Below are 25918 nucleotides of genomic sequence, written 5' to 3'. Positions count from 1 at the left end.
CCTGTAAGACTGGAGCAAACCTGTTTCCAGCTCTCTTCATGCTCACTCAGAAACAGAAGTTTGGTGAAATAAACTTTAAAAAGTAGAGGAGATGAATGAGCTCAGTGGTCCAGTGTGGGGAGCAACTGGGAGCAACTCGGACTAGACTAAGTTACTGGAATTAAGACTTATTCTATGCATCTGCTCTCCCACAATATGGCGCTGGGAGAGGAGAAAACAGCTTCTACACAGCTGCCTCTTGCTAACTTGAGTGGTGACCTCCAGGAGCTGATCCTGCTCCTGATTGGAGGAGAGCAGCGTACTCGGCGTGTGGGCAGCAGAGTTGGGATTGGTGGAAGAGGACTATAAAGGAGGAGAGAGACAACATGCACCAGGAACATCTAAGGGGAACATCTGAAGGAACACCTGAGCAGCCCCCGAGAGAGCCGGCCGGCGGTGTGCCGCTCCCCCGCGGAAGTGGGGAATGTGGCCAGGGGGAACCGCCCTTCCACGGAGGTGGAAGGGTCGGTAGCCAACCCGGGAAGAACCAGCAGCAAACCCGGGGAGGGCCGAGCAGACGAAAGAACAGCGCAGGGTCCTGTGTCGTTCCTCCACGAAGACGGGGAGCGACAGTCCAGAGGTGACAGTATGAAAAGAGACAGTCTCAAGCCAATTGGATATTGAAAGATGTGGAGAATAACAAAGATTGTCAGGAAATCCTGGACCAATATGTCAAAGTTTTCCACACTCTGTGACTCCTTCTCCAACATTCTCCAAATTTCTTTCCTTTGTTAAGTTTATTTGAATACTCTGGAATTGAATTTCTCTGGAGAAATAAATTTCTGGGGCTAGCACGGTGGGGTAGTGGGTTAAACCACCATCTACAGCACTGGCATCCCATATGAGTGCTGGTTGGTGTCCTGGCTGTTCCAATCCAGGCCCCTGTTAATGTACCTGGGAAAGCAGTGGAAGATGGCCTAGGTCATTGAGTCCCTGCCACCCACATGGGAGATCTGGAAGAAACTCCTGGGTCCTGGCTTCAACCTGCCCCAGCCTTGGTTGTTGTAGCCATTTGGAGAGTGAACCAGCAGATGGAAGATCTCCCTCTGTCTCTCTTTCTGTCACTCTGCCTTTAAAATAAACAAAATAAATCTTTAAAAATGAAAGAAATCTTTTTTTTTTTAACTTTTTGACAGGCAGAGTGGACAGTGAGAGAGAGAGACAGAGAGAAAGGTCTTCCTTTGCCGTTGGTTCACCCTCCAATGGCTGCCGCGGCCAGCGCGCTGCCACCGGCGCATCGCGCTGATCCGATGGCAGGAGCCAGCTACTTATCCTGGTCTCCCATGGGGTGCAGGGCCCAGGCACTTGGGCCATCCTCCACTGCACTTCCCTGGCCACAGCAGAGAGCTGGCCTGGAAGAGGGGCAACCGGGCCAGAATCCGGCGCCCCGACTGGGACTAGAACCCGATGTGCTGGCGCCACAAGGCGGAGGATTAGCCTAGTGAGCCACGGCGCTGGCCAAAGAAATCTCTTACAAACATGTTGGAAATTGTGACAACATCTTTGGGCAATAAAAGGACAAAAGGGGCTGGCACTGTGGTGCAGTGGGTTAAGCCACCGTCTGCAATGTCGGCATCCCATAAAGGTACCGGTTTGAGTCCCAGCTGCTCCACTTCCAATCTAGCTCTCTGCTATTGCCTGGGAAAGCAGTGGAAGATGGCCCAAGTCCCTGGGCCCCTGCACCCATGCAGGAGACCTGGATGAAGCTTCTGGCTTCTGGCTTCAGACCAACCCAGCTCTGGCTGTTTCAGCTATTTGGGGAGTAAACCAGCAGATGGAAGACCTCGCGTGCGCATGCACTCTCTCTCTCTCTCTCTCTCTCTGCTTCTACCTCTCTCTGTAACTGTTTCAAATAAATAAAATAAATCTTTAAAATAAATAAAGGACAAAGAACTATGGGGATGGAAAAGAAATGTAATGATTCCGTGATCCCTCAAGTTTCAGAAATTGCACCTGAGTATTCAAAGATTAGGAGAATAATTGGACCTCATGTTTTGCTATTCAGATACTCAACTACATCTCCAGAATATTTTGGTCTCATCTTTAAGAGAATGGCTATCTCTTGTTCTGTGAAAAGCCTATAGACAAAGTCAGTGTCATTGTGTTTTACAAAAGCACCAGTAAAAGTTTTCTCATTATGAAACCACTGAAATATTTTAAGGTTTACTTAAACAATTTTAAAGAGAATGCAAAACAAAGCCCCTTTTAGTTTAACCTATCAATTGTCTAACTCTATAACCTCTTTCATTCCTACAATTTTTGTAATTTAGTAATATGTCCATATTTTTACTCATTATTTCATATTTTGCTTGCTTTAGTGTTAACAAAATATGCATTCTAAATTGAATGACAGTGAAATAGTTCAACATTAATGAGCCTTGGGAACTTGAGAGCAAAATTTGAAAATACCAAAGGTCAAGGTATGACAAGGTACTCAGTACAGGGATGATGAAACATGCACGGAGAATCAGAGACTAGTGGACAATGTCACTTCCTGCTCTGTCTATTGCTACACTATAAACAACAATTTTAAAATTACTTTTTATGGTTCTGTGGATTTACTTAACTGAGTTGACTAGTTCTTGCTTGGAACTTTTAGCAGTCAGGATTCTCCAGAGAAAAGTATTAATATATGATGTATATGTATTCATATGTGTGTTGTGTGTGTGTGTGTGCGCGCGTGCGTGTATAGAAAGGGGAGAGGAGGACCAGAGCTGTGGCACAGTGGTTAAGCCCCACCAGCAGGGCCGGCATCCCATGTAGGTGCAGGTTTGAGTCCTGGCCGCTCTGCTTCCAATCCAGCTCCCTGCTAATGCACCTGGGAAAGCAGTGGAAGATGACCCAAGACCTTGGGTCCCTGCACCCACATGGGAGACCCAGAAGAAGCTCCTGGCTCCTGGCTTCGGCCTGGCTCAGCCCTGGCCATTGCAACCATTTGGAGTGTGAACCAGCAGGTGGAAGATCTCTTTATCTCTCTCTCCTTCTCTCTCTAACTTTATCTTTCAAATAAATAAATATTTTTTTTTAAAAGTGGGGAGAGGAAAGAGTAGGCAGTCATTGCTTCATATCTGCAAGTTCTGCCTCACTTCATGGATTCAACCAAATGTGAATCAAAAATATTGAGAAAAAATATTATTTATTGCTGACATGTACTATGTAGTTAGGCTCATGATGGCTATATCTGCACTTAACGTGTAAAGACATCTTTCTTCTTATCTTCAATAATTATCTTCAATAATAATTACATAGTAATACATAATAACTACATAGTAGTAATAATTACATAGAACTTACATTGTATAAGGTATTATAAATAATCTAGAGTTTGAAGTATACAGAAGAATATGTATAGGTTGCATGCAAATACCATGCCATTTTATTATGATATTTGAGCATCCATGAATTTTGGCAAATGCAGGGGATCCTAGACACAATCTCCTGTGGGTACTAGAGTGACGACCATAATAATCATTGACTTTTTGAACTATGATCCCGCCCAGTTGTGCCGTCTGGAGATGACTTATATATGTGTTTCTGTGTGTGTGCATGTGTGTGGGTGTCTGTGTGTATTTTTAAAGGAACTAGCTCCTGTAATTGCAAGGACTGGCAAATCTGATGTCTGTAGGACAAGTTGGCAGGAGTGAACAGTCATGCAGGAGTTGATACCAGGGTCCTTTTTTATTTTAAATGTTATTTATTTAGTTTGAGAGAGAGATAAGGGGTTGGGACAGAAATCTCTCACCTACTAGTTCAATTCCCCAAATGCCTGCAATGGCTGGGGCTGGGCCAGGCCAAATCCAAGAGGCAGCAAATCAACCTGCGTCTCTCACATGGGTGGCAGGTACCCAACTACATGAGCCATTACCTGGTGCCTCCTGTGGTGCATGTTAACAGGAAGCTGAGGTTGGGGGCAGAGCTGGGACTTGAATTTGGCAGCCTGATATGGGATACGGGCATCCTAAGCAGCAGCTTAACCCTTGCACCGAATACCTCTTCAGCCCTAAGGCAGAACTTTTTTCTAGAAACGTGTTTTTACTCTTGAGCCTTTGACTGTCTGAATGAGTTCTCCATCACTTTATCAAGGGTAATCTCCTTTACTTAAAGTTGACTGAATTTAGATATTACCTAACATCTATAAAATACCCACACAGCAACACCTAGATAAGTGTCTGAATAAATGACTGGATATCATAGACTAGCCATGTTGATACACAGAGTGAAACTAACCATTGTAGCATCTCCCATGCAGTGCAGTCAGATGTGTGCTGAGTAGCAGTCTTCTAAAGACCTCGCTGGATATTTAAGATGACTCACTCCCATGGCCAGTGGAAGCTGTTGGGTGTGTGCACAGCTGGCTTTGAACTGTATACAGCACAAGATCCTTCTCCAGGTGGCTTGGAATTCTCTCAGCATGTGGATGGCTACATTCTGCAAGGAAGTGCCTCCAAGAGCCAGTAGAGGACTAGGAGGGTGCTAAGGCCCATTTAATACCTATGTCTAGAGCTAATACAATATCATGCTCACTGTTTTAATGGTCAAAGCAGTCACAGGGTCCACTCAGAGAGAAATCCATCCCACCTACACACATTGCAGAACGTGTGGGCTGGGAGATACAGATGTGGTCATTTTGGGAAAATACCATTTCCAGGGCCCACCATCCAAATGCCAGCACCTGCAAATCGTTGCCTAAGGGCTTTCCTTGGCTGCAGTCCACTCTGTCTCCTGTGGGGCAAGTCTGAAGCCTGGGAAGTTAATAGTCACCCTCGTCCTCAAACCATGACTGACTGACAAGAATTGGATACCACGGTTTCCTTGCCCTCAAGTGGCTTTCTCCAGTGATTTCCAGGTAAAGCCTGCGATGCATCCCATAAGGGCACTGGTTCACGTCCCAGCTACTCTGCTTCTTCTTCTTCTTTTTTTTTTTTTTTTTTTGACAGGCAGAGTGGACAGTGAGAGAGACAGAGAGAAAGGTCTTCCTTTGCCATTGGTTCACCCTCCAATGGCCGCCGCGGCCGGCGCGCTACGGCCGGCACACCGCGCTGATCCGATGGCAGGAGCCAGGTACTTATCCTGGTCTCCCGTGGGGTGCAGGGCCCAAGTACTTGGGCCATCCTCCACTGCACTCCCTGGCCGCAGCAGAGAGCTGGCCTGGAAGAGGGGCAACTGGGACAGAATCCAGCGCCCCGACCGGGACTAGAACCTGGTGTGCTGGCGCCGCAGGTGGAGGATTAGCCTAGTGAGCCGCGGCACCGCCGCTACACTACTTCTGATTTAGCTCCCTGCTAATGGCTTTGGAAGGCAGCAAAAGATGGCCCAAGTGTTTGGGCCCCTGCCACTCACGTGGGAGACCCATGAGAAACTCCTGGTTCCTGGCTTCAGCCTGGCTCAGCCATCTGGGGATTGAACCAGCAGATGGAAGATCTCTTTGTCTCTCTCTCTCTCCCTCTCTGTCTCTCCCTCTCTCTCACTCTTTCAAGTAAATAAATAAATCTTAAAGAATTAGGTTTCAGTTGTGTAAATTGTAACTGTGTATTCTGCTGTCTTCCCTTTCCTGTTTCTTTTCCATAATCACCTCCTGAAAAATCCACTTGCAGTCAAATTTTTGGCTTAGGGCCTGCTTCTCCAGGAACCCAATTCAAGTTGGTGAGTGCATCATCCAAGGTCACAGAGCTAAAACTAAAGGCTGAGCTGATCCTCCATCAAGACTACTTTCCAAATTTGTTACATTCTAAAGACGTTCTGAAAATTAATGTGCTTAACCTTATTGAGAGATGGCAGAGAGCTTACAGAAGAGAACAAATTGGAAGTTCATACGTTAATTGTTGTTTGGAAAGAGCATTGGACTAAGAGTCATGAAATGTGGATTCCTGCCCTATGCTCTAAGTCACGAACAAGCGGCATAGGAGGAGAAATTGAATTCTCTCCCTCCACCAAGCACTCTAGCATTCTGGTGAGACTCAAATGGAAGGATATGTGCAAAAGCAGTGTGATCCAGAAAAATAGGAAATGGATGCAATGATTAATTTGTCCCATTTTTAGTGATGCCATTCAACAAAACTTTATTTATTTATTTATTTTTTGAAAGCTCCTCCGATAGTCTTGATCCTCATTCTACATATCGGAAATAGGCAATTGCAAGTCCACCAACCCACACCGTCTGGACAATTCAGATTATGTTCAAGGTTTCCTGTTTTAAAACAGGATTTTTGAGCAGGCAGTTACCGATCGTCCACTTTACCTGGAAAGAGCTCCTGGGACACACAGCTCTTGTCTCAGTCCCTGACAACAAATGTCCCTGTCATTGCAGAATGGATGTAGGCATGCGTGGAGAGAGAGACTCTAGATAGTTTTTCTCCAATGGCTTATGGAAGAAAAAACACATCCTATTATTGTTGCACTCTGCTCTATCTTTAGGATTTATGAATCTCACCCCTCTCGCTCTCCCCTCACTGTGTGTGTGTGTGTGTGTGTGTGTGTGTGAGTTTTGATACCTATCTCTTTGTGTGTTAGTGAGCAGGGTAGAAAAATGTACACAACAGATTCCTAGGAGAGAAAATGGTCTTGGACTCATTGAATATTATCGGTGATATTCTGGGGGTAAAACATGACCATGGGGTCAGGATTTATGTACTTCTTTGCTTATGAAATTGATCACGCATTCTGGTAAGAAATCTAAACACAATTTAGCTATTAAGGATTTTGAGCATGCCCCACGTTGGTATTTGTTTCTGTTTTACAGAAACAAATTGATTGGATCTACTACTTGTTCAGAAAACTTTGCTTGCCAGCTGAGCTAAATTCACAGCCTTTCCTGCAGAATCTGGCATTCTGCCTCCTACTAGCAGTGGCCTGTGCCAAGGTGGAAAGAGACTGCACAGGGGGCATTCTATTTCCTCCAAACTCTAATCTCGAAGGAAGTATTTTTTTAAAACTGGCAGTGGACAGATTCCCATCTGCACCATCTCTTCCCGAGGTATCTGGCTGGTGCTGAGAACTAAGTATCCTCCTTTGTGCCACTAAGACAGCTTTTTTATGAGCACTTGCGTCTATGCACGGAACCAAGTCATAAGGACTTAATTTTAATTGGTCTATTCATTTAAAAAGAGCTACCTAAAAGGAAGAGGGAAAGGGGGGGGGGGGACCAGCCCGGGAAAATAAAACCAGCTTCTAACGACTTCAGGGTAAAACGCACTGTTTATTTTAGAAATGAAAGCCCAGAGAATTTTATTTTTAAAGTCCTTTATTGTCTTCCTGTGCGTGGGTAGTACGGGAAAGGCGAGAGAGCCCCTTGGAGGCCGGCGAAACGCATCCTTCTGATCCACGTCGGTGACTTGGCTCCATCCAATGTCTAAGACATTAACGGCAGACGGTCCACGGTGGGTAACGCGTCCTCCTGAAAAACCGCAAAGACAGACGCTGCCGATCACATATACACCGCCGGCTGTCTTAGTCACCGTGACCAAAATCCCAATATTAAGGGAACGGGCCCGGGAGGGGTGCGTCTGGGCTTTTGAAAAAACCCTAGACCAAACTCATCAAATCTAACCTGCGCTTTTCCTAATATATTTTTTTCTCCCAGGCAGGAGACCCCACCAGGTCTCGTGGGGCTCCTAGATGTTCCCCTGGAGCGGTGAGAGCCCCGCATCCCATCCCCCAAACCCAGACGCACCCCGACCCGCGCGAAGCCTTCCGGGCCGTCAAAAACACGTGGCGGCGAGTTCAGTCCCAATAACTCCCGTGATGATTAATGAGCGACTCGATAATTTAATATCCCGTGTGATTAAAAGATCAGGCGTGGGGGGAGGGGAGCTCCGCGCTCGCTCTCGGGGGCCGCCCAGGGCGGACGCCGAGCGGCCGCGGGTCCCGGCTGCGCGCGAAGTCGCGCGCCTCCTCCGCACAGCGCCTGGCGACGCCCGGCGAGCCACCTCCCCAAGGTCAGTGGGGCTGCGGAGGGGCGGAGGGCGGTGGATGGGGTGTTCGGCCGAGGGGAGGGGAGGCATGGGCCCTGGGTAGCTTGGGGCTGAGCCCACGAGTAGCGCCAGGCGCCCGCTCTACCCGCCGCCAAGGCGCGGAGAGGGCCGGAAAAATGGCCCCGGGCACGGGACGGACGGTTTTGAAAAATCCCTCTTTGCTGCACCACAGGGGCTTAGCGTCCCTGGGTCCCGCACACACCCCGCTCCCCTGGGGAAGAGGGGGCGCCCGGCCCGGCCCCGCGGTCTCCCGACTCCGAGACCTAAGGAGAGGGTTTTCCTACCCACAGGGCCGACAGAGTGCCGCCTCAAGCCCCGCTCCCTCCCCAGCCCGCGGACTCCGGGCTTGTGCGGTGCCCGGCGGGATTCGCGCCACCTCGGGGTTCCGCACGTCGGAGGAAAGTCGGGTGCACGCAGCCGGGCGAGAGACGGAGGCCGGGGGGAGGCAGTGAGACGCCCCTGGAACTCGGCGCAGAGTCTCTCGGGGGTGTTTCTGGTTGGAGCCGGGAAGAGGTGCGGAGATCCGATCTAAACTGAGGCTCCTGGCGGGACCTCCTCGCGGTCACTTCCCGCCTTCCGGAGTCCAGGAAAGCTTCGGGCGTGGCATCCCTTCGACTCGGAGAAGCTTGGATGCGGGTTAGCGGGCCGGCTGCCCTCTCACGGTCCCCGCCGCCACGCGCGGGTCCGCCCGGAACGCGAGGTTGGGGATGGGGGCGCTGCGTTCGCCGCGGCGGCGCGGCTCAGGGACTGCGCGCGGGCTCCGAGAGGCCGCCAGCGGCGGGACACCGAGAGTGGCGCCTCCTACTTCCCGACCGCGTCGAAGGGCTTAACGTTTGAAGCCGGGAGGGCGGGTCGTTCAGCCCCGAGGCCGGTTGAGTGAAAAAGAAAGCGCCGCGACCTCTCAGGCGCTCCTGGAGGCCCCGCGTCCAGGCGGTGCCCTGGGCCTGGGAAGACAGCCGCTGCTGCGCGCTGGACTTTCCGCAGAGAAATGGCATCCCGAATGGGGACGCCGGGTGAACCCAAGCTGCCCGCTTTGCTTCAGCCAAGCAGGCCCAAGAGCGTGTCAGGACCCGCGCGCCTGGTGTGCGGTGCGCGAACCCCCTTCCGAGAAAGGAGCGGAAGCTTCCTAGGCCCAGCTCTTTGGTTCTGTAGGGCTCAACCCTTTCTTCTCCTAGCTTCTTCGGATGTTTGGAAGAAGCGCGGAGCAATACTGGGGGATGATGAGCCCCCAGAGAGAGCTCGCGGTCTGTGCGCGTCTCGCAGAAAAGCACGCAGGGAATACAAAGCCGACCTCTTTTGCTGGAGCGGGAACCAGCCACACACCGGCCCTGGGAGGTGCAGCCTGAAATGCCCCCCAAATTAGCAAATTGGGACCTTGGGTTCAGGATTTTCAGGACACACACAAAACTCTCCTTAGAGGGAGAGGGAATCGGAAAGGGAGGCCAGAGCGGAAGTGGCCAGAAGCCTCGTCCACCAGCCCTTGGCCCCTTGGGCCTGAAAACCTGGATGCGCCTTTTTCTTAGCGCCGCACTCACCTTTGCCCAAAGAGGCCACGCCCCTCAAGGTGCGTTTGTAGGAATTTGGGGACCATGGCTGCTGCCTGCGGCCACGAAGAGGCAGCCCGCGTAGTACCCGCAGGCTGTGGCGCTGAACCCCCGGGGTCCACGACCCAAGGCCGCCGCTCGGCTCCAACGTGCCGCGTTTGGCCTTGTTGCCTACATCGTTTCTCAAATTTGCTCTAGGTCTGCGCACCTCGCAGACGGGACCTGAGCCCCTGTATCTGGTTCCACAAAAAACAGTGGCTGGACCCACGGAGGACAACTTCAATGCTCAGGACCAACCTTGTCCTCTCTCAAGATAGGGCGTGAGTAACGTGCCCCGCGCGCCCGGCGCGCAGTGTCTTTCCCAGGCATTGCGTCTGGCTTCCGGAAGCTGGACAGGGAAGGGCTGAGACAGAAGCGTGTCCTTGGGAGGAAGAATTGCTAGTTCTCCGTGGTAACTGGGTTTCGGGGAGGAGGGGCGAGGGACATCTAAACCCGGTGTTGTTCGGCCGATGGTCGTTAACCAGCTAAGCAGTCGCCAGGGCACTCCGGGTCCCCAGAGTTGCGGAAGGAGGAAGAGGTAGCCGTATCCTCTGATCCACAGGACCCCCACAAGCCCAGTGCTTTCGGACCCCTGCGGCACGACGTGGCCTCCGGTGGCCGTGCACGTCGACGTGCGGGACGCGAGCGGGGCTGCGTGTTTGCGCCTCCCGCGTGAGCGCGGGTCGGCGCGCGCTGATTTCTCCCGTCGCTCTCCACCCCGCTGCCGAACACCATTTAGGGCAAGATCGGGTGTAATGGGAAACACCATCAGCAGACAATTACCCTTTCAAAGGATTCACTTCTCCTCACAGACACTGTTATTTGAGAAATAGGATCATTTGATTTCATATTGCACTAAATAACACCCAGCCGGTTCAAATTGCCAGCTTCTTAAAAACCGCCCATTGGAATAAATTGCAGCGGTCTCTTTTGCCTTTCAGGGCAGCGTGATGGGTACCGGGCAGAACTTGTACAAATAACTACAAAGCCAGACAGCCCTGAGCCGGCTCCGTTCGTGCGAACAGCTCTGCCGCAAAGCAGGCAAAGGCATCCAGGCACCTATCCCAGCCACCGCCCCTCTCCGCCCGCCGACCTGGCGACGGCTGAACCGTTTGTCTTTTGCAATTAAAACGCACGGGCCCGGCTGCCCGGAGGAACCGCTTCCAGCTACAGGGCGCCTTAGCCTTGCTTGGAGAAGGATGGGCGGCCGCGCGACGGGGATTTCCACAGGTCTTGCTGCGTGGCCCGCGGGCTTTGCGCACTGATTGAGTCACTGCCGGGGGTGTGGGGCTCCGCAGCCGAGGCGTGCGCCCTGCCCTGTAGGGCGGCGAGTCTCAGCTTCCCAGAGCAGAGCGCGCTGCAGCCGCCGGGCCGCGCTGGTGCAGCCGTTGCGCTCTGCCTCTGGGTGCGCCCTCCAGGCCCTCAGCACAGCCATCAAGCCGGGAGTGTTGTCTCGGCAGGGTTGGGCTAGGGTCTGGGGGCACAGAGCCGCGGAGTAGAGAGGGGCGCGCGCGGCCAGCAGCGAGCTGGAGTTCGCTGCACACCCAATACCAGAAACAGCTCAGAAACAATTGAGCCTTTTGAAGTCACGAGCTGCGGTTTGTTAATTGACATTGTTCAGCCAAGTGACGATTTGTTTAGCTCGATGGGGCGATCTATCCTCCACTTTAAAATAAAAAGCCTTGACCCCCTGATTTTTTTTTTTTTTTTTTTTTTTTTTTTTTTTTGTGCCAAAGGGTTGGGTGGGTTCCGGACAGCCAGGGCTATGGCAGATCTGCCAGCTCAAGTCTTTATTGCATTTGTGTTTGTGAACTTCTGGAACACCGCCTTAGGGGCTCTTTCTCTGCCAGGCACATTGAAGGGCGGCTTCGGGGGGTTCACGGGTGCACCCCTACTGAGAGCCCGAGCCGGAAGGACCCTGGACGTGGGTGCCGAGATCTGGAGCGCGTTAGCCTGGGCCTCTGGGGACCGGGTGGGAACCTTCCCCCTTCCTTGGCACTGGGAGGAGCTAGGGAGCAGGGAGTTGTGGGTATGAGCCGAAAGGGACGGTTCCAGGCGCGTGGAGCAGGAAACCTGCGTTCTCCTCAGGGTGGGCGCAGGCTTTAGCTGCGGGGCCAGGTCTGTGGTAGCTGGATAGGTGTGTGTGCCCGCCTGGGGAGCAAGGGGCTTAAGCATATCCTCACGCTGCACTTGGCCTTGTCCTACGCACTCTGACCTGCGCCTTAGCCTTTCTCCAGGTCGCTCGTCTTCTTCACCAATAAAAGCCCCCCGGTCCGTGAGGCCCGATTCTCCAGGCGAAACAAAACCTGGGCCAGGGGCATTCGGCGCTGCTCTCCGGGCCTGGGGAGGACGCTGCCGTGCCCAACTTCCCACGCCACCAATTCGGGCCCCAGCGTAACCGGATCCAAGGCAGGGCCGGGGCTGCTCAACCAAGCGCCGCCAGAGCCCCAGCCGGCCCGGAGCTTGCTCCATCCGGCTCCTACCCCACCGCGGTCGCGCTCTCACCGACAGCGCCGCATTCCGCCCACCGAAAGCAGGTAGGGCTCTCCCTTCCAGCTCCGCACCTCCGCCCGGTGGATGGCGCGATGGAGGAGCCCTTCTCGCCAGGCGCTGAGCTCAAACGCGGAGGCTGGAGCCGGAAGGGAGGTGCGCAAAAAAAAAAAAAAAAAAATCGCTTTGTCCCACTCCAGAGCCTGCTGCCTGCGCGAATCGGAACCGGGGAGCCACGCGTGCAGCCTCGGCCTAGCCAGCGTCGCGACTCCGACGTGGGGGCCTGGGCCCTGAAGCTGGCCGAGGCTGCTGCGGCAGCGGATCGCGCCCCTTGGGGGGAACCGGAGTGGACTCCAGGGACCAAGTGGGTGGGCTTTCCCCTCCCGCACGCGCCTCCGTCTGTGTCTCTGCGCGGACCGGAGACGCGGCAGCGTGTTAAAAGGAAAGTTGACCTCTCGCACCGGCTGCGGGAGCCTTGCGTCTGCCCCGTGCCGGCCTGGGAGCCCTTGGCGCGGGCACTGAGAACCAGCTGTCGTGGCCCCCGTGGGCTCAGGCGTTGGCCTTTGGCGGTGGCCAGCGGGTCAGTCCCTTTACCCGCTCTCCGCGCCCCTAGACCCCGATCCCGCTCGGGGCTGGCCCCGCGCTCCCCTCCCTAGCCCGCGCTCGCTCCTCGGAGCCGCGTTTACCAGCGCGTTTTGTTCGCCTGTCGGATTCCGGGCCGCGGGGCTGTCACCATGCTCTCCTCCGACGGACGCTAATCAAGTAATTTCCCCATCCCAGCCCCATCAAATTGCTCTTTAGCTGTTGAACCGCGGAGTTTTGCTCGCCTTTTCACATGCTAATCACGCCCATTCAGCGCCTCTCGGAGGGGCTGTTTGTCGCGGGATAAATCTCCTTGTTGCCCGCTGCATGATTAATTGATATTGTTGTCTGGCTTTTGTGGGGGGCCCGCGAGGAGCTGACAGGCGGCGAGGCGCGGCTGCGCCGGGGGCCGCCGGCGACATCACTGGGCTGCCGAGGTCCCGGCGAGGTCGGGCCCGGGCTGGCGACGAGACGCGCCCGGTGTAGTTTCCCTTATTAGGAAGAGGATGAAAGACGCGGAGAACCCAAGCCCTGCAGCCCGCCGCTCGGGCGCAGGCACTGCGCAGCATCTCGGCCGGCGGCGCAAACAAAGCCTAGGCGTTTTTTGTTGTTGCTCGGCTCCGGGAAAAGAGCGAGCGTGTCTTCTCCACGCGGGAGACAGTGACGTCTGATTTCGGCCCACACGGGACTTCAAGTGGCGTGGAACAGGAGCGCGCCGCGCCCTGGCTTAGTTTTTCCGCCAAGGAACAAGTTGGGGATTGTTCAAGGACTGGCTAAACCCTAAGAAAAAAAATAAATACTAATAAGTCAGCGGACGCCAGAGCGCAGATGGAAACCTTGGAGGCCAAGATCGGAGGAAGACGTGCGTCCAGCCGCGCCTGAGCCGCAGCCGGAGCGTTTCGGGTTGTTGCGGGGGGCGCACGGGGGCTTAAGGCAAATCGCCGGCCCGGGGTGGAAGCCCAGGCCCGTAGCGGCCTGCAAGCCCAGACAACGCCGGTTCCTGCTGGTGGCTGCATTTCGGTCAATCCCACAAATTCCTCCGCCTCCCCTCCGGCACCCGGTGTGCCCTAGGACAGGGACATCCCCTAAAACTCGGGAGATTCAATTAAATTGGTGCAGTGACGCCGTTGCTCCCACCGCCTGCTTATTGCAAACATTTCCTTTTGCGAGTTCTTAAAAAAAAAAAAAAAAAAAAAAAAGCAAAGAGTAGAAAAAGAAACTGTCGCCTCCGCTTTCACCGCGCGCGGGGTAATTGATAGGCGCCATCGGAGGTCAAAATTTGCATAAGAATTAAGAGCAGTAAATTAATTTAATATTCCGTGCACATCTCCAATTATTCCTGGAGACCTTTCTCTCCGCGGCTGCCAGAGAGGGGATTCAGCTGCTCTTCAGCCAAACAACATCTGTGCGGTTAATAATTTGATAAACAGCTCATACAAATAGTTTCTGAATTATCTGGCAGCCCAATGACTATTCCGTTCGGAAACGTCTTGGCAGGAGCCCGCCGAGGGCCTCCCCCCACCCCCACCGCCCTGACAAATGTCTTATCTTTTAAACATCAGCGGGTGACCATGTGTACAACGACTCATTGTCATTAAGTAATGACCCCAACCCTCAACAAAACAACCACACAAACGACCAAACCCCCTCCGCCGGGGTCGTTAGGGTATGAGCAGGTCGTTTCTTGGAGACCCCCGGTTGAATGAAGAACAACCTGAGCTGCAGGGGAGACCTGGGTGAGGGGGAGGATCTGTCGAGGGGTATCAGGGGCTGTTTTTTCTTTAAGGTCATGGTTGAGATGGGTGGCTGGATTTGTGCATGGAAAAACCTGCAGGGTCCCTCCTGGGTGCTCCTGGGACCCAGGAGGGACCCAGGGAAGGCGGGCTGGAGGGAGACCAACTTTCTACTGCGCGCTCCCCATGTGCTGGTGTTATTTATTCAAAAAACAAGTACATAAAAATAAACCTAGAGACCCAGAAAACTGGGCTACGATGTTGTAGCTGGAACCATCCTTTCTTGGCTTGTCCCTAGCGTCCTCTTGCCCACATTCCTTACTGCTTGACATGGGTATTGGGGAAGACTTACGGAGAGGCACACATCCTCCTATGGACTGAACCACAACGTGGAGCTGGCCCAGCCCAGAAAGGAGGCACTTGCAGAACAATGCCCTCGATTGTCAAAACAGGCCTGAATGTAGATACTGACCCTAAGACTATCTTCATCTCTAAAGACTTCACTGCTGGAGTGAGGATGCCCCTTTATCTTTCCACCACCCATAGCAGAGTTGGTTCCTGATAGAATGTCTAGAAAGGAACCATTTGATCTAGGAGTCTTGGTTTGTTCTAACTCTTGCAACCTCCACATTGCAGCCATGCTCACTGGAAGTCTGTGTTTAGCCTGGAATTACTCTGCAGCAACTTCAATATACCAGCAGGTTCAACAAGGATTTTTATCTTCGGGTCTATACATTGCCATGTGTTTGATGCATACACCTCACCAGTTCACTCGTTTCCATCTGCTTCCTGTACTGCTGATAATCTAAGTACCTGAAGCCGCTGAAAACTACCCTGAAGTTCTGAGGAGTGCCCAAGCAGTAATATGACAGAGCTTTGTCTTCGTACTTTAATGAGTGGTAGGTAGCACTGAGCTTTAAATATAGGCAAACCCTATACATCTAAAAATCCAACTGTACAATGAATCCAGTGCTTGCCAGGGCTCAATTGAAGAATCACTTTTCCAGAAAACAAGTCATTGTGTCACAAGAATACAACAATAGCATTTCTACCAGGCACATTCATTTCTATTTTTAACATTTTCTGCTTGCATTTCATTAGATTTTCCCCATAGAACTATAGACAGTGCTGGGTCTTGCAGGTTTTTATATGCATACAAATCATCTCTGTTATTTATGAGTGGAGGTCTCTGTCGGCATCCCTTTATTAATTTGACTTTGATTCAGACTTCTCTAGTCAGCGGAGTGATTTGAAAACATTTCTTTCCTTAAATGGGACATTATCAATTCTTTTGGGAACCATTCTCATTTTAAACACCAACATATTCAGTTTCTTAATCTGCAGCCCTGTGTTACTCATTTTTATGCACACAACCTCTTGCCTTTGGCGGTGGTTCCTTTATGCTTGATATTTATCTTCTTTACATTTGTTTCACTATTTTTCAAGGCCATATATGGGCAGAAAATGGCTATTAAACAAGAAGGCGGGGAACTCTGATGGTATCTTTGACTGTGTGAGTAAAGCCACAGAACATGGACATTTTGAGATTTTTTTTACTAATGAGCCCTCTCCAGAAAAGCCGTCTGGATGCCATTAAAGTTGATGAGTTTGGAAGGATTATCCTGATAAATGCTTAGCTTTGGGGTGATTAGACACATATTTTCAACATAGCCTACCAACTGAGGCTGAGGTCTGTGACTAGAGGAGGTTTTTCTGAGCTTCACTGGAAATTGTTGGGGGGGGAATTAGAGGACCCTTTTACTCTGTAGAATTCAAATCAGAGGTGACTGCTACTCCTGTTCAACTTGCACTGCGAATATTGGAAATACAGGGGCAGGTGCTGTCGCATGGTGGGTAAAGCTGCAGCTTGGGACAGGTACGTCCCATGTTGAAGTGCCGCTACATGTCCTACCTGCTCCACTTCTGATCCAGCTTCCTGCTAATGGGCCTGGGAGGGAGCAGATAATGGGCCAAGTGTTTGACACCCTGCCACCCATGTGGGAGATCCAGATGAAGTTCCTGGCTCCTGGCTTCTGCCTGGTCCAGTCCTGGCTATTGTGGGCATTTGGGGGAGCAAACCAGCAGGTGGAAGCTCTCTCTCTTTCTCTCCTCTCTCTTTCTGTCATTCTTCCTCTCACTCTTTTAAATAAGTCATTAAAAGATATTAGAATTACAATAATAGGTGGTGTTTATAATAAGTCAATGTAAACCTTGGTAATGTCCACCTAACTGATATAGATATATACCTCCTATCTTTAGAAAAATTGAAGAATGATCAAGGGATAGAATAATGACTTTAAAACACAGTGCAATCTCTAATGAAGATAAAAGGCCTTTTTTTTTTTTTTTTTAATCTGAGAGAGAAGCACAGAGCCATTAGACAAATTCTTCTAATTCATTGCTTCCATTACCATTTTGGTGGGGGAGATGGTTTCTGCATACACAACTTAAATCCAAATCTAGTAAAAATTTGAATTTGAATTTCAAAAATGCAGGTCAGAATATGAACATTAAGAATAGGATCCATTTAGATAAACCTGTCTGCTCTTACTTTCCTCCTCTTCTTTTTAAAAAACATTTATTTATGTATTTGAAAGGCAGAGATATATAGAAGGAGAGAGAGAAAGAGAATCTTCTATTCTCTGGTTTACTCTCCTAATAGCCACAATGGCTGAAGCTGGGCCAATCTGAAGCCAGAAGCCACAAGCTTCCTCCAGGTCTCTCATGTGGGTGTAGGAGTACAAGGATTTGGGCCATCTTCCACTGCCTTCTCAGGAGCATTAGCAGGGAACTGGATTGGAAATTGGAACTTGAACGGGTACCCATATAGGTTGCCGGCACTGCAGGCAGAGGCTTAACCTTCTATGCTACAGGGCCAGCCCCCGTAAAATATCTTTTTATTTGTTTGAAAGTCAGGGTTACAGAGAAGGAGAGACAGAGAAATCTTTCATCCATTGGTTCACTTTTCAGATGGCTACAATGGCCAGGGCTGGGCCGGGCTGGGCTGGGCTGAAGCCAGGAGCCAGGAGCTTCTTCCAGGTTTCCCACATGGGTGCTGGGGCCCAAGAGCTTGGGCCATCCTTACACTGCCCTCCCAGGCCATTAGCAGAGAGCTGGATTGGAAGTGGAGCAGCCAGGACACGAACCAGCACCCATATTAGATGCCAGGGTCAGTGTTTCCATCTAGTACACCACAACACCGGCCCCATTCTCTTCTTTAATATTTAAGTGAGCTGTTCTGAGTGGCCTTGGCTATCTAGCGTCTCCATCTATGGGTTCAAGGGGAGACGGTTGTCAGCCTGTAGATAACTGCAGGCTGTGGAAGGAAGCTCCTCAGAGATGATTGGAAGATGTCTCTGATCACCACAGACATCAGCCAATCCCCTGGTGCTTCCTCTCTCTCTCTTTCTCTCTGGCCAGGATTACAATCAACTTCTCAAAACTTCACATCATTGTTCTTGTAGTTTTGTGAGTTTTAAAGTTATTTATTTAATTTGAAAATCTTAGAGAGAGAGAGAGAGAGAGAGAGAGAGAGATCTTCCATCTGCAGGTTCACTCCCCAAATACCCACAACAACCAGCGCTGGGCCAAGCTGAAGCTGGGAGATTGGAACTCAATCTGGGTCTCCCATGGATGGCAGGGTCCTAAGTAGTTGAGCCTATTGCCACTCACTGGGGAATATCAGCAGGAAGCTGTCTCAGAAATGGAGTAGTAAGAGCCGGCGCCGTGGCTCAATAGGCTAATCCTCCACCTTGCGGCGCCGGCACACCGGGTTCTAGTCCCGGTTGGGGCGCCGGATTCTGTCCCGGTTGCCCCTCTTCCAGGCCAGCTCTCTGCTATGGCCAGGGAGTGCAGTGGAGGATGGCCCAGGTGCTTGGGCCCTGCACCCCATGGGAGACCAGGAAAAGCACCTGGCTCCTGGCTCCTGCCAGGATCAGCGCGGTGCGCCGGCTGCAGCGGCGGCCATTGGAGGGTGAACCAGCGGCAAAGGAAGACCTTTCTCTCTCTGTCTCTCTCTCTCACTGTCCACTCTGCCTGTCAAAAAAAAAAAAAAAAAAAAAAAAAGAAATGGAGTAGTAAGGACTAGAACCAGGGACTCTGATATGGGATGCAGGCTTCCTAGAAGTAACTTCACCCTTGTGCCCAATGCCCATCCTGATTTGTGAGCTTCTGAAGACACTCTTCTTGTATATGGTGGTAAAATTTCTTGGGTAAGGGGTTCCAGTATTTTTTTTTTTAAGATTTATGTATTTAAAAGCCAGAGTTACACACACACACACACACACACACACAAAGAGGGAGGGCAGGAGAGAGGAAGGGAGGGAAGGAGGGAGGGAGGGAGGGAGAGAGAGAGAATCTTCCATCCACTGGTTCAGGGCTGTGTCAGGCTGAAGCCAGGAGCCTGGAGCTTCCTCAAGGTCTCCCACATGGGTGCAGGAGCCCAAGCTCTTGGGCCATTTTCCACTGCTTTCCCAATCACATTAGCAGGGAACTGGATGGGAAGTAGAGCAATTAGGACTCGAACCGGTACCTGTGGGATGCCAATGTCACAGGCATAGACTTAACCTGCTATGCCACAACACCAACCCTGGGGTTCCAGTTTTATGTCTGTACCATGGAGTAACATGGACTAGTAGTGGGGTTGAGTTTGCTTACAAGGGAGGGTCAGTAGGGTCTGGGGAGCCTTCTGTAGTATTTGCTTTGGCCAGGAAGTCCAGTCCAGGAGTCTGAGAGGGGCCACAAGGGCTTGTGCTGCTTTGCTGCCTCTGTGAGGAGGGCAGATGGGCCCTGCTGAGTACCAGATCTTCAACACAATGTTGGGGATCTGCCACAGTCCAGTTGGAATGAAAATGAGGATAGCAGAAAAAAAGATAGTGGGCAGAAGGGCTTAGAGTTCTACTTGTCCACTAACTAACTTGGGCAATTACTCAGTCTTCCTGCATCACAGACTCCTATCTGCGGCTTCTCACCAATTTATTCTCTTCTTGCTGGATGTGTGTCTGTCCAGCTGGACTACATTTCCCAGATTCCCTTGCAGCTACATGTGGCCCACTAATGGCACACATACAGAAATGACATGAGTAATTCCCAGTTCACACTTGCACTTCCTCACTTCTTGCTGGTTGGGAATGATGCTAATGGAAGCCATATAAAGAGGATGGCAAAGCTCCCCCAGTGGCCTGGGCTCCCAGCATGACTTCCTGGAGTAGACTCTGCCTTCCCATCCTAGATGTTGTATGGAGAGAAGTACACTTTTATTCTGTTTGGAAAGCTGCATATTTTGGTACCCGCTCCAGGTAGTCTGTTTTCTGGACGTATTTTTCTTAAATGTAAAATGAAAGTATCGTAGTTTGGGTTTCTCCACAGGCAAGCAGTTTATGGAGACAGAGAGAGAAAGATCTTCCATCCGCTGGTTTAATCTCCAAATGATGATCTCAGGAAACCTGAGTAGGGGAGTGAGGTTGAGAGATGCAGAGGGAAAGGAGTTGTTAATGTGCATTATCTATCAAATTACCATTGTGGCCAAGAGGAATTTAATTCTACTGGAAGAACTTTGGGAAAAAGCATCGAGCATCTGCCTTATAGTGACTCCATCTGAGCTGGGGCATTTGTCTACGAGTCCCCATCAGTCTTCAGCTGTGAGCTGCTCGGTGAGCATTACCTCCTCAGCTCTTCTAGTCTGATGCGTAGGTGGAGGGAGCATCAGGGGCCACACAAACCAACAAAACCTCCCAGGCAATGAGCAAGGTGCTGGTGGTTGAATATTGAGCTGGTACACACTGACATATAAGGGTAAGGATGACACTGACAACTTCTACACCAACAGGCATTGAACAACAATCTTGAAGATCTTCCTGCATTGTAGTTACTTGAGCCCAGTTTATCAATCTATATTCTTGTAGTTGCTAATCTGAAATGTCTGCTCTAGCCAGATAGGTTTACTCAATTTAGGGCTCCCCTGATAACGTCTGTGTTAATTCTCATTTTATTTCTGCCATGTTTTCATGCAAATGAGTTCAGTACCTTTGTCCACCCCGTTTTCCCTACTGTTTCTTTTCTTTCTTTCTTTCTTCTTTTTCTTTCTTTTTTTTTTTTTTTTTGACAGGCAGAGTGGACAGTGAGAGAGAGAGACAGAGAGAAAGGTCTTCCCTTGCCGTTGGTTCACCCTCCAATGGCCGCCGCGGGTGGCGTGCTGCGGCCGGCGCACCGCGCTGATCCGATAGCAGGAGCCAGCTACTTATCCTGGTCTCCCATGGGGTGCAGGGCCCAAGTACTTGGGCCATCCTCCACTGCACTCCCTGGCCACAGCAAAGAGCTGGCCTGGAAGAGGGGCAACCGGGACAGAATCTGGCACCCCGACCGGGACTAGAACTCAGTGTGCCGGCGCCGCAAGGCAGAGGATTAGCCTAGTGAGCCGCGGCGCCGGCCCCTCCTGTTTCATTGATCTATCACTGCTTATCAAACTACCCAAAACTTAGTGGTTTAAAACAACAACAATTTATTTTTTCTACAATTCTGTGGATCAAAAATGCAAGCAGCACTTTCTGGGTACTTCTCTGTGGTGGATCAGCTGGGCAGATTCGTGTGGAAAGTCCACCGTGGCCTCTCATCTCCCAGGGCCTGTCTTCATGTGCCCCCAGCCTTGCCTGGACTTCTCTACAGCATGACAGCTGTGCTCCTGGAGGGAGGCAATGGGAGTTGGAAGTCTTTGTAAGGCCTGTGCGGCCGGAAGTCCTGGACTCATCACTTCCGTCTCATGTTAATGGTCAAAGCGAGTCATAAGATCTGACCAGATCCAAGAGAAGGGGAGATAAGCTCCTTGTTTTGCGTGGAATGAGAGGAATTGAAGGTGGCCATATTTGGACCTGTCATGCCTACCTACCTGCTTCTACTTATTTAAATCCCCAAGACACTCTCCTAGCCTCCTTCATATAGGAAGCGTTTCCCATGGTGCTAGTCCACGGAAGCCTCCTATAACCCTCTCCCAACTCCTGGGGCGTCACTTAGCACACACACTTTTTATGTTATTGTGTTCTAAATCAGTGACTGTCTTGTGACACTTTATGTTGTTGATTGTTGCCTGTTTGAGGGCAGAAAGTGCAGGTTAGAGCTCTAAGGATCCTTTGTTCAGCTTGGAGCACGTGGTGGGCTCTTTGTGCATATCTGTGCAGAGACAAAGGAAAGTCACAGAAGTAGGAGTGAAGTGGAGAGAATGACCAGCATGCATATGCCCTTGAGTTAAGATCTAGATCCTAAGAGCCCATTTCTTTTTTTAAAGATTTATTTATATACTTGAAAGTCAGAGTTACACAGAGAAAGAAGGAGAGGCAGAGAGAGAGAGAGAGAGAGAGAGAAAGAGAGAGAGGTCTTCCATCCACTGGTTCACTCCCCAGATGGCTGCAACGGCTGGAGCTGCACCAATCCGAAGCCAGGAGCCAGGAGCTTCTTCCGGGTGCAGAGGCCCAAGGACTTGGACCATCTTCTACTGTTTTCCCAGGCCATTGCAGAGAGCTGGATGGGAAGTGGAGCAGCCGGGACTTGAACCAGTGCCCATATGGGATGCCGGCACTGCAGGTGGTGGCTTTACTTGCTATGCCACAGCGTTGGCCCCAAGAGCTCATTTCTAGCAGCTTGCTGTTGAACTCTCAACTGCTTGTTATGAGAGCCCCATAATTTTGAGGTCTTCCCAGCCCAAGTGTGGCTTAGGTGATGTACGTGCAAGAATGGCCATATATGGAATGAGTCACCTGAGCCCATCTCATGGCTAAGGATATCAGATGAGTGGCTGGATGGCCTCCCTCCCCTTTCCAAATACCACCAACCCTCTGCCATGTCCAATCCCCTGTAGCAAGCAATGCCCTTCTTTATACTGCAGGTGCTACCTGCTGGAGATGGAGTAGGAAGGAGAGGGTCCAAACCTGAATCCCAAAGCCTTAGTGTAAATCGACCGGTAAAGGCAGTGTTTCTCTTTCTCTCACAGAAGAAACTAGGGCAGCGCGAATTTGCTGGAAGATTCCAGGCCATTGAAGCTGAAGGAAGGAGAACCAGAGACGAGAATTTGTCTCCCTTCCGATCAGCCAGGCCAGTGGTCTCAGGAGGCATGCCGAAGGCTGCTTTGCCCAGGGCATCAGCAGATGGCTAACGTTCCCACGGACAGCAGAGAAAGATGAGACCATGAGCCAAAGAAGATTCCAGAACCTATGAACAGGTTGGTGTGGGTTTGCAGTCCATGGATGGGTACCCCTCACGTCTGTAGCATACAGTCTCCTGTGTTGTGACTGGCTCCACAGTCATGGGGTTGCCCAAGGAGAGTAGGCCCATGGGGAAAGCGGCCATCAGTGATCGCAGAGTATGCTGTCCTTTAGTGGAAACACGGAGGGCACATCACAGATGACTGCCGTGAGCAGTGGAGCCAAAGATTGACAGGACTCCCTGTTCCGGAAGTTGTTGTTGCCAAATAGTGGGGGCACTTCCACAGTTCCCTGAACACCTTCTTCCTGCAGCCCAACCCTACTTTTTAATTAAATGGCCTAGATTTTCCCTTTGAATCAAACCTCTCTTTAGTCTGTCTGTCAGAAAAGGCTCGCTGAACTCATCCCATGGCTAAGGATATCACATGTGCTAAAGGTGCTGGTTTCCACACATTCGCTACCCAAACTAACAACTCTCGGTTGTTGGCTGGTGTGCAGAAAATGCATTTCACTGAAATCTCGGAAATGTGTCATGGATGCTGTGTTCTAGGGGGAAACAGACTAGGGCTTGGGCTTTGCCAGGGGCCACACCTGGGCTTAAATTCTGTTTCTATCACTAGCCATGTAGCCTTGAGCACATTGGGACAATCTATCAGATGGGGAGTTTTGAAAAAATTCGCTCCTCTGTAAAGTGGGAACAGCAATATCTAAGTCACAGGATTGTGTATGTATGCAAAGTTTCTAGAAAATTCCCTGGCACAACATTATATTGAGTACAGCAGTGTGCTTGCGGACGGTGTGAATCATTTTCTATTAACCATCAGAAAATGCACGCAAGCACCTGTGACTCCTAAGGATAGGGAAGACATTCAGAGGGTTGATTACTGACCATCCCGTCAGTCAAAGAAAATCTTCCGGTACCAATCTAGAGGACACATTAAGAAGATGAGGCATTAACGCTTTGATAGAGAGGAATTCTCTTTTATGGCTGAAATGACAGATGACTTGCTTACAAAAGTCGGCAGAAACTTCCCCCCAAATGATTATGAACCTCATGCATAGTAAGTAGGAGAGCAATGCCTGGATTCCCAGTAGCAGAGGTAATACACACACATGCACGGGGCTTTCCCTTCTGCCTGCAACATGCAACCCCAAATTGCCCACTGACTGGGCAATGCCACTTCACATAATTGCAATCTCTTAGAAATTCTTGGAAAAAAAAAAACCCTTTTCCTTTTGGATGACCCCTAGTTATGGAGAGTCATCCTTTTTGTCAATTCCCAAGTCCTGCTACTCACACTGAGAGTTGCTGCTCAGATGGGGACCTTGGAAAGCAGTCCATTCCCTCTTTCTCCCTTGACTAAACTTCTCCACGTGCAAGCGCGTCTCCAAAAATAAATCAAGAGCCATCCTTCCAATCACCTCCCTCTCTTCTATTTGTTGGTTGAGGATACTACAGAATTTGCAGGGTCCTTCAACACTTGGTGGAGCAAATATCTCTCCAGTGACTCTTTAGTTCAGCTGAAGGGTCCTATTTCACCTTTTCAGTTAGTCATTTGTCAGAAAGCCAGGACTGAGAGGTGTCACAAGGAACAGAAGGAACTTGATGCCTTTAGGAAACTCCTTTCCAAAAATCCAGAAAGGGACACAAATGCCTGGAGAAAATTAGTTTCAGGACAGAGAAAAACCAAACAGATCTGGGAAACTGCTGGAAATGAGCATACTTAGAAATTGAAAGGCAAATTCCTGAGTTTCATTTCACTCCTTGTAGTATGTGTCTATTGCCAAGGACATAGGCTTCCAGGAGGAGTAAAGGCAAGTTTCTTGGCGTTTGCTTTGCTAGCTCCTGGCACTGGAAACCTCATTAAAGAGCCGTTTTTTTTTTGTGGCAGTCAGAAATGTAAATGAAATGGTCCCTCTTTTCGTCTTGGGTTGAGATGGCACGACGGTTTGGCAGAGTCATTCAGCCTTCTCTAAGCACTATTCATAAAAAGAAGCGGAAGTTGTCAATTCTCAGCATCATTAAAGTATGTCGGTCCTCACGGTTGGTAGGTCGGAGGGAAATGGGACCTTGATTTCCTGTTGCAGAATGCACCCGGGTTGAAACGGTGGCTTTATCTCCACTTTTTGGGGGCGGAGAGGGGCTTGCACCATCTCTTTACTGAGTTTTTAATCGAGTTGCTATTCCACTCTTTCTTTTATGGAGCCATAGAAGTGTCTGTAATGAAAGATTAAAATGGTCCTGTGCAGTGGTTTTTGCAGTGGTTATGCCCAAATAAAATATGACAGCGCTCTCATAGGGCCTCTGTGTAAGCAGAGGGAACATCGAGCAAGCTGCATTGGGCTGTCTGCAGTGCATACTGATTGCAAATTGTGTGGGTTATCCTGGATGCCATCAACGAGAGAGAGAGAGAGAGAGAGAGAGAGAGAGAGAGAGGTGTATTGTGTGAGAGAGACAGAAGGGAGAGAAATAGAGAGAAGCAGAGAATTTCTTCCCCCCAAATGATTATGAACCTCATGCATAGTAAGTAGGAGAGCAATGCCTGGATTCCCAGTAGCAGAGGTAATACACACACATGCACACGCGCACGCACGCACGCACACACACGCATACACACATACACGCACTGACAGGCTAATGGCTACTTTCCCAGAGAGTGGTTAGAAAGAAGTAGTAAATGGGACTGTGTTGATGCCAGGAGAAGACCGGGGCAAAGATCAAGATCCCCAGCCACATATCGGATAACACATAATTGGCCGGTCACAGCCAAATGAGTATAGTCACGCATCTCTGGGCAGGCCTTTGGCGGCGATAAAGACACTTGTAAACAATTCAGTCCCAGAACATGGCAATAATATGTTGATCCGGCGTGTAATGAGGTGTCCCTGGAATCAATAAGCAGTCATGGAGAGCAGGGAGCAAGGGCAGCGGCTGTCTTTTTGATGACCTTCCCTCACCGCCGAGGACCTCATCTCCCCTGAAGAGGACTTTTCTCATTTTGCAGCAAGCTCTGAGTGTCAGAACTTCCATTCGCAGCCAGCAAATGAACAGCCAGGCCCTGCATGCTAATGAAGTCCAGGCTATTTTGCACCTTTTCATCCGCACATTATGCTCTTGACTCTGGAGAAGGTGGGAATTAGGCCGGACCCCGGTGTCAGACTGCCTGATGGCTCGGCTCCGGAAAACTGGTAATTGAAGCTGATGAGTGATGCGAGGGAGGCCTGAATTTGGAAATAAACAGTTTCAAGCACTGCATGTCATTTCTAGAGAGACTGCTGAGAGAATGGAAATGAGCTCCGTTTCTTGAATCTAATGCAGTTTCTCAGCA

The 25918-nt window shown here is 50.5% G+C and overlaps 1 long non-coding RNA gene across 1 annotated transcript; it reads right to left on the bottom strand.

Moving 5' to 3' along the window:
• Positions 1-7261: 7261 nt before the first annotated feature.
• On the bottom strand, positions 7262-12904 carry LOC108176625 (uncharacterized). The gene is made up of 2 exons (XR_011380023.1): positions 12769-12904; positions 7262-7432 (listed from the first exon to the last, which is right to left on the bottom strand). It is a non-coding gene; the product is annotated as an uncharacterized lncRNA (long non-coding RNA).
• Between the last annotated feature and the right edge of the window lie 13014 nt (positions 12905-25918).

This window comes from Oryctolagus cuniculus, chromosome 11 (genome assembly GCF_964237555.1).
Source record: "Oryctolagus cuniculus chromosome 11, mOryCun1.1, whole genome shotgun sequence".
NCBI classification, from domain to species: Eukaryota; Metazoa; Chordata; class Mammalia; order Lagomorpha; family Leporidae; genus Oryctolagus; species Oryctolagus cuniculus.
Note: the sequence above shows the minus strand (reverse complement) of the source record. Positions and strands in the feature narration are given on the sequence as shown.